At 35.9% G+C, this 9,138-nt stretch overlaps 2 pseudogenes; both read right to left on the reverse strand.

The window, feature by feature from the left end:
* Positions 1 to 1,286: 1,286 nt before the first annotated feature.
* LOC113315691 lies at positions 1,287 to 4,372 on the reverse strand (annotated as a pseudogene).
* Positions 4,373 to 4,739: 367 nt separating this feature from the next.
* Positions 4,740 to 8,826, reverse strand: LOC113315692 (annotated as a pseudogene).
* Positions 8,827 to 9,138: the final 312 nt, after the last annotated feature.

The raw sequence follows: 9,138 nt of genomic DNA on the forward strand, positions 1-9,138 counted from the left end.
AAGTGTCCCTAAGCAAGAAGTAACAATTTCATAGAACATAGTTTCTCTTCACTGCGTGTCGGTTAGAATTAAGTCAAAACTTACACCTGCACCCATAGTGGAAGCAATTACTAGTTACATAACTTGTCCTTCGAATGCTCATTACTCGAAAAATAGCATAAAGAAGCACACGCAACATTGCTTCATTTCCCATCAAATTCTTTTCTAGACGTACCAAAGATATCAAACAAAACAATCTCTACATAATTTGAATTGATCAATCAAAACTGGTAATCCACAATATTAACTTATACTATTAGATTAAAACGAACAATTTCATAACCCAAACATTGATCTACTCATACCAAACTAAACAAAATTCACAATCTTAAACCCAGATCAAGTACCAAATTCACACCTATATCATCTCTCAGATCCAAGACACAACCAATTCATCAATACAATTATAAAATCAAAATTGCAAAACAAATTAAATAACAATAACGTAGTAAATCTATTTACCTCAGATAGAGCTGCTAATAGAAGGATCCGATTAGACAAAGATTTAGAACCAGGGAGTTTAACAACACCAGAGATTTCATTAATTGGCTATAATAGAATCTATGGTAAAGAAGATAATTTCTCTTTAGTAGCAGCAACAACAACATATACCCTAAATGGTGACGAAACCTTCACTGAATTCATCGAATCAAACACATTTCTTTGATACTTTAATTTACCAAAACTACCCAATTTATTTATTCTGATCCTAACCAAACTGAACAAATGGTACTAGGTTTCTGGGTTTTAGAAAGATTTTTACTACAAAAACCTTGTAAACCCTTACTGATGTTGCTAACTTGCGCCTGCGCCATTTCTTGGATTTGTGATGATGATGAAGAAGAAGATGGGGAAGTTGGTATTGGTTTTGGTTATCTTCTTCTTCTTCCACGGAATAAAGAAGTAAGTAGCTTTTACCTACCAAATACCAATAACTTGATTTTTAAAATAGGAGGAGAGGGCGCACGTTAAACTCAATAGCAACCATTTTTGTCTAGCTGTCTAGTATCTCACCTACCCCCAAAATATTATTAACAAATAAAACAAATATGAGCCATAATCCTTTTCTTGCATAGAGCTGCCAATATGGAAAAATCACGTAGATTTTGGAAAAATAATCACCTCTAAAAAAGGCTCAACTTAAAAGCCATTATCAGAATACAACAAGGTAGGATAACTAGTACAACCGTTTCCACGTGTGTTTGAACTAAATGACAAACATCTTATACTCTTAAGTTCTTATACTCTTAAGTTCTTATACTCTTAAGAACTTCAAAGTAGTCGGAGAAAGTTTTCCGGGTACAACCTGGATCTTTAATGGTGACAGGAACATCAAAACAGGGAGCTAGAGAGAATGCCATGGCCATTCTGTGATCATCATAAGTGTCAATTGCTGTAACATTCAATTTCGTTGGTGGTGTGATCACACAGTAATCAGGGCCTTCCTCCAATGTTGCGCCGAGCTGGACATCACAACAGGAATGCAGAATGTATTCATAAATGTGATCAACTAATCGGAACAAAACATTAATATAGTAGGGTCCGTAAAAGAAAACCAACCTTCCTCAAATCAGTGCAGATAACAATCATTCTTTCGGTCTCCTTTACTCTCCAACTGGCCACTGACAGAAAAGGGATAAGATTGTGAAAAAAAGGCTTTTTAATCTCCTTCAATTGAGTGTGATTTAGTTCAAACACGTCCAAGTAAGGTTAATTTCTACTTTCCAAACAATTTCTCTAGGCTATCTGAATCACCATAACCTAAGACTCACTGTCTCTTATGGTTGTTGGGCCATCAGCAAAAAGTGCAACCACAACAAGAGTCATGGAAATATCAGGCATTTTGTTCATATTGGCATCAACTGGGTGCAAGTGTTTCTTTCCAGAAGGATCTCTGGGTGGTCCTGTGATAGTAACATTGTTTTCTGTCCAAGTAACTTTAGCTCCCATTTTCTCAAGAACCTCGGCAAATCTTACATCACCCTGAGCAGGAAAGAGATGGAAAAAAATGTATGGTGAGACGAAGTGATTTAATTAAAAAAAATGAGTAGAGGAATCAGGGTTTCTAAACCAGATACAAAGATCACATATGAAGTAGAAATGAAACCTGCAAACTGCTTGTTCCACAACCTTCAACGGTGACTGTCCCACCAGTGATTGCCGCACCTGGAAGGAAGTAAATGGCACTCGATGCATCCCCTTATACATAATCCTTTCCTGGAGACCTGTTGATATATTTTGTTTATTGCATTTAATCAGTTTCAGCAAAAAGGGTTCAATCGCTTGATCCATATTGGAACCAAATTAAATACAAGAGTAAAAAAGCCTCACTTTTCCTCCAAGAAGCCCTCCATTTGCATTAACACGAACAGTGGGACAATCAGTGCCCATCGTACAATCAGCATCTGCACCAAGCTGCTTTAGACCCACAACCAAATCCATGATTAGTCTCTCTCTCATACGTGGGACTCCATCAAGTATGTAACTGAATTCATTCAAGTAAAACAAAGACTTCAGCTTGAAAGGAATAAAACATAAATCGAGAGTAGCAATAAGACTTCTCCTTTGGCTTGAGATGGGAATATGAATATCTGTTGCCAGGAATAACCTTTTTCCCAATCAATGTGCCAAGAAGAGATTGTCCCTACACAATTATGTTTGCAAGTTATAAAGCATTGATAAAAGTAGTACCGGCCATTTCCACCAGCAACGACAACTGCAACAGTCAATGGGCGCATAGCAGTACTAGAATTCCCCAAAAATAGTTCAATATCCTCTTTTGCTACATTTCCAACAGGAAAATTCCCGCTGCAACCTTCCACAGTTTCTCTTTTATTCTCTCTGTTTTCTTTGATACCTAACCCAAGGGTTTCCAAAGCACGAAGCATATAATGGATATCATCACTATCACAACGCTAATTTAATATCTCCGTATGATTATTTATGATAAAAGCAAAAACTACATCAACAGAAATATAAATGTAGAAAATGAGAAAACAAGTATTGACCCAAAAAGTATGGAAAGACATTGGTCTGTTATACATGTAATGTTCGAATCCATGTACCCAAAGGTAATGCAATATGATTTCATTTCTCGCAATAGTAATGTACGAATACATATAACCCAAAGGTAGTATAATACGATTCAACATATACTATGATCTGTTATAAAGGTAATGTACGAGTCCATATGTTCCAAGGTAGTACAATTGACTTATGAATCCATATTGATCTTAATTCTCTATATCAACATGGCCATCCAAGTATTCATTATGAAAACCAAAGGTTATACACTGCACTAGGACATTCTTCGCTACATACTTTAGTCTGTCCATAGAGCCACAATCTAAGACGACTACTTTCTTATTCATTGGCTGAAGTAGGAGGCCCTTTTCTACTGACTAAAAGTGATTCATGTCAGTCACAAAAGAAGTGTCCTTAAGCAAGAAGTAACAATTTCATAGAACATAGTTCCACTTCACTGCGTGTCGGTTAGAATTAGGTCAAAACTAACACCTGCACCCACAGTGGCAGCAATTACTAGCTACATGACTAGTCCTTATAATTCCCATTACTCGAAAAATAGCATAAAGAAGCACAAGCAACATTGCTTTATTTCCTATCAAATTCTTTTCTAGACGGATCAAAGATATCAAACGAAACAATCTCCACATAATTTGAATTGATCAACCAAAACTGGTAATCCACAAGATTAACCTACACTATAAGATTAAAACGAACAATTTCATAATCCAAACATTGATCTATTCATACCAAACTAAACAAAATTCACAATCCTAAACCCAGATCAAGTACCAAATTCACAGCTATATCATCTCTCAGATCCAAGACACAACCAGTTCATCAATACCATTTTGAAATCAAAATTGCAAACAGAATTAAATAACAGTAACGTAGTAAATCTATTTACCTCAGATAGAGCTGTTAATAGAAGGATCCGATTAGACAAAGATTTAGAACCAGGGAGTTTAACAACACCAGAGATTTTATTAAATGGCTGTAATAGAATCTCTAATAAAGAAGATGATTTCTCTTTAGTAGCAGCAGCAATAGCAGACACCCTAAATGGTGATGAAACTTTCACTGAATTCATCCAATCAAATACATTTCTTTGATACTTTAATTTACCAAAACTACCCAATTTATTTAATTTTGATCCTAACCAAACTGAATGGTACTAGGTTTCTGGGTTTTAGAAAGATCTTTATTACAAAAACCTTGTAAACCCTTACTGATGTTGCTAACTTGCGCCTGCGCCATTTCTTGGATTTGTGATGATGAAGAAGAAGAAGAAGATGAGGAAGTTGGTATTGGTTTTGGTTATCTTCTTCTTCTTCTACGGAATAAAGAAGTAAGTAGCTTTTACCTACCAAATACCAATAAGTTGATTTTTAAAAGAGGAGGAGAGGGCGCACGTTAAACTCAATAGCAGCCATTTTTGTCTAGCTTTCTAGTATATCACCTACCCCCAAAATTTTATTAACAAATAAAACAGATACGAGCCATAATTCTTTTCTTGCATAGAGCTGCCAATTTGGAAAAATCACGTAGATTTGGGAAAAATAATCACCTCTAAAAAAGGCTCAACTTAAAAGCCATTATCAGAATACAACAAGGTAGGATAATTAGTACAACCGTTGCCACGTGTGTTTTACCTAAATGACAAACATTTTATACTCTTAAGTTCTTATACTCTTAAGAACTTCAAAGTAGTCGGGGAAAGTTTTCCGGGTACAACCTGGATCTTTAATGGTGACATGAACATCATAACAGGCAGCTAGAGAGAATGCCATGGCCATTCTGTGATCATCATAAGTGTCAATTGCTGTAACATTCTATTTCTATGGTGGTGTGATCACACAGTAATCAGGGCCTTCCTCCAATCTAGACATCACAACAGGAATGCAGAATATATTCATAACTGTGATCAACTAATCGGAATAAAACATTATTATAATAGGGTACGTGAAAGAAAACCAACCTTCCTCAATTCAGTGCAGATAACAATCATTCTTTTGGTCTCCTTTACTCTCCAGCTGGCCACTGACAGAAAAAAGGGATTGTAATTGTAAGATTGTGAAAAAAAGGCTTTTTAATCTCCTTCAGGTGTGTGTGATTTAGTTCAAACACGTCCAAGTAAGGTTAGTTTCTACTTTCCAAGCAATTTCTCTAGGCTATCTGAATCACCATAACCTAAGACTCACCGTCTCTTATGGTTGTTGGGCCATCAGCAAAAAGTGCAACCACAGCAAGAGTCATGGCAACATCAGGTATTTTTTTCATATTGACATCAACTGGGCGCAAGTGTTTCTTTCCATAAGGAACTCTGGTTGGTCCTGTGACAGTAACACTGTTTTCTGTCCAAGTAACTTTAGCTCCCATTTTCTCAAGAACCTCGGCAAATCTTACATCACCTTGAGCAGAAAAGAGTTGAAAAATAATGTATAGTGAGACGAAGTGATTTAATAAAAAAAATATGAGTACAGGAATCAGGGTTTCTAAACCAGATACAAAGATCACATATGAAGTAGAAATGAAACCTGCAAACTGCTTGTCCCACAGCCTTCAACAGTGACGGTCCCACCAGTGATTGCCTCACCTGCAAGGAAGTAACTGGCACTCAATGCATCCCCCTCTACATAAGCCTTTCCTGGAGACATGTTGAGACATTTTGTTTATTGCATTTTATCAGTTTCGGCAAAAAGGAATCTGGTGCTCTCTACATAATAGTAAGATTATTATTTTTTTGGATAAAAATCTGAACACAGGGTTGTGAGTTCTTATTGGACAAACGTACTTGTACTTTTGACAACCTTTCACTAAGAATCTGTCCCAGCTATCACTGTGTTCCACACTGACTCCAGAACGTTCCATCAATTTCAAGGTCATCTCAACATAAGGAACCTAAATAAGATTATCAATAATCTCAATCTCCACATCTCCTAAAGGCAAGGGAGCTGCCATGAGCAAGGCAGTCAAGTACTGACTACTAATAGATCCAGAGAGTTTCACCTACAACAATAAGCACATATATTTGGAATCAAAAATTATAACACTTCAAGCAGAGATACAAATGGTATGATGCTGGTTTGTGACTATAGGATATCTAGTACCACCAAGCGAGCAATTAATATCTATCAGAAAATTTTCAAGTTCTCTTTATGTAAGCATAAAAGTATATAAACTGCCTCAAAGAGCAACCTAGATGTCGGATAACAACTATATCTACAAGATCAAAATTTGACGCAAAACATGATAATTTCCTATGCTGCAAATGGCTTAAAATACACCCAAGTGAACTCAAACCTGCATTGAAACTTCAAAAACATATAGATTTTAGAGTTATAGCAAACAACAGAAGTAACTATTCTTATCAGAAAAATTTCTTGATCTGATGGAAGACACTTTGGAAACTAACCCTTTCACTTGAATATCGATGTTCATTACCTTGTGGCACTGGTTATTCAATGTTTTTTGGTGTATAGTTGGCCGAACCCGCATGTAAAGTGTAAACTAACCATTTCACTAATAGATGATTACATTCTTCTGTCTAGTTCATGCATGAAATGAATATAAACATGATAAATTAGTTTTGACCCATCTCTATCGCTTGATCCATATTGGAACCAAATTAAATACAAGAGTAAAAAAACCTCACTTTTCCTCCAGGAAGCCCTCCTTTTGCATTAACACGAACAGGGGGGCAATTAGTTCCCATCGTACAATCAGCAGCTGCACCAAGCTGCTTTAGACCCACAACGAAATCCATGATTAGTCTCTCTCTCATACGTGGGACTCCATCAAGTATGTAACTGAATCCATTCAAGTAAAACAAAGACTTCAACTTGAAAGGAATAAAACATAAATCGAGAGTAGCAATAAGACTTCACCTTTGGCTTGGGATGAGAATATGGATATATGTTGCCAGGAATAACTTGTTTCCCAATCAATGTGCGAAGAAGAGATTGTCCCTACACAATTATGTTTGCAAGTTATAAAGCATAGATAAAAGTAGTACCAGCAATTTCCCCAGCAACGACAACTGAAGCAGTCAAATGGGCGCATAGCAGTACCAACATTCCCCAAGAATAGTTCAATATCCTCTTTTGCTACATTTCCAACAGGAAACTTCCCGCTGCAACCTTCCACAGTTGCTCTTTTATTCTCTTTGTCTTTTTTGACACCAAACCCAAGGGTTTTCAAAGCACGAAGCATGTAATGGATATCATCACTATCTATCAAGTTGTCTACCACAGTAGTTCCCTGTTGATAATCACAACGTTAATTTAATATCTCCGTATGATTATTTATGATAAAAGAAAAAACTACATCAACAGAAATGTAAATGTAGAAAATGAGAAAACAAATATTGACCCAAAGACTATGGAAAAACATTGATCTGTTATACAAGTAATGTTTGAATCCATGTAACCAAAGGTAATGCAATATGATTTCATTTCTCGCAATAGTAATGTACGGATACATATAACCCAAAGGTAGTATAATACGATTCAACATATAGTATGATCTGTTATAAAGGTAATGTACGAGTCCATATGACCCAAGGTAGTACAACTGACTTACGAATCCATATTGATCTTAATTATCTATATCAACATGGACATCCAAGTATTCATTATGAAAACCAAAGGTTATACACTGCACTAGGAAATTCTTCGCTACATACTTTGGTATGTCCATAGAGCCACAATCTAAGACGACTACTTTCTTATTCATTGGCTGACGTAGGAGGCCCTCTTCTACTGACTAAAAGTGATTCATGTCAGTCACAAAAAAAGTGTCCCTAATCAAGAAGTAACAATTTCATAGAACATAGTTCCACTTCACTGCGTGTCGGTTAGAATTAAGTCCAAACTTACACCTGCACCCACAGTGGAAGCAATTACTAGTTACATAACTTGTCCTTAGAATGCTCATTACTCGAAAAATAGCATAAAGAAGCACACACAACATTGCTTCATTTCCCATCAAATTCTTTTCTAGACGTACCAAAGATATCAAACAAAAAAATCTCTACATATATTGAATTGGTCAACCAAAACTGGTAATCCACAAGATTAACTTACAATATTAGATTAAAACGAACAATTTCATAACCCAAACATTGATCTACTCATACCAAACTAAACAAAATTCACAATCCTAAACCCAGATCAAGTACCAAATTCACACCTATATCATCTCTCAGATCCAAGACACAACCAATTCATCAATACAATTATAAAATCAAAATTGCAAACAGAATTAAATAACAGTAACGTAGTAAATCTATTAACCTCAGATAGAGTTGCTAATAGAAGGATCCGATTAGATAAAGATTTAGAACCAGGGAGTTTAACAACACCAGAGATTTCATTAATTGGTTGTAATAGAATCTTTGGTAAAAAAAGATGATTTCTCTTTAGTAGCAGCAACAACAAAAAATACCCTAAATGGTGATGAAACCTTCACTGAATTCATCGAATCAAACACATTTCTTTGGTACTTTAATTTACCAAAACTACCCAATTTATTTAATTCTGATCCTAACCAAACTGAACAAATGGTACCAGGTTTCTGGGTTTTAGAAAGATCTTTACTACAAAAACCTTGCAAACCCTTACTGACGTTGCTAACTTGCGCCTGCGCCATTTCCTAGATTTGTGATGATGATGAAGAAGAAGAAGAAGATGGGGAAGTTGGTATTGGTTTTGGTTATCTTCTTCTTCTTCTACGGAATAAAGAAGTAAGTAGCTTTTACCTACCAAATACCAATAACTTGATTTTTAAAAGAGAAGCAGAGGGCGCACGTTAAATTCAATAGCAACCATTTTTGTCTGGCTGTCCAGTATCTCACCTACCCCCAAAATCTTATTAACAGATAAAACAGATACGGGCTATAATTCTTTTCTTACATAGAGCTGCCAATTTGGAAAAATCACGTAGATTTTGGAAAAATAATCACCTCTAAAAAAAGCCCAACTTAAAAGCCATTATCAGAATACAACAAGGTAGGATAACTAGTACAACCGTTGCCACGTGTGTTTGACCTAAATGACAAACATCTTATACTCTTGA

The sequence above is a fragment of the Papaver somniferum genome, chromosome 10, assembly GCF_003573695.1.
Source record: "Papaver somniferum cultivar HN1 chromosome 10, ASM357369v1, whole genome shotgun sequence".
In the NCBI taxonomy this organism is placed as follows: Eukaryota; Viridiplantae; Streptophyta; class Magnoliopsida; order Ranunculales; family Papaveraceae; genus Papaver; species Papaver somniferum.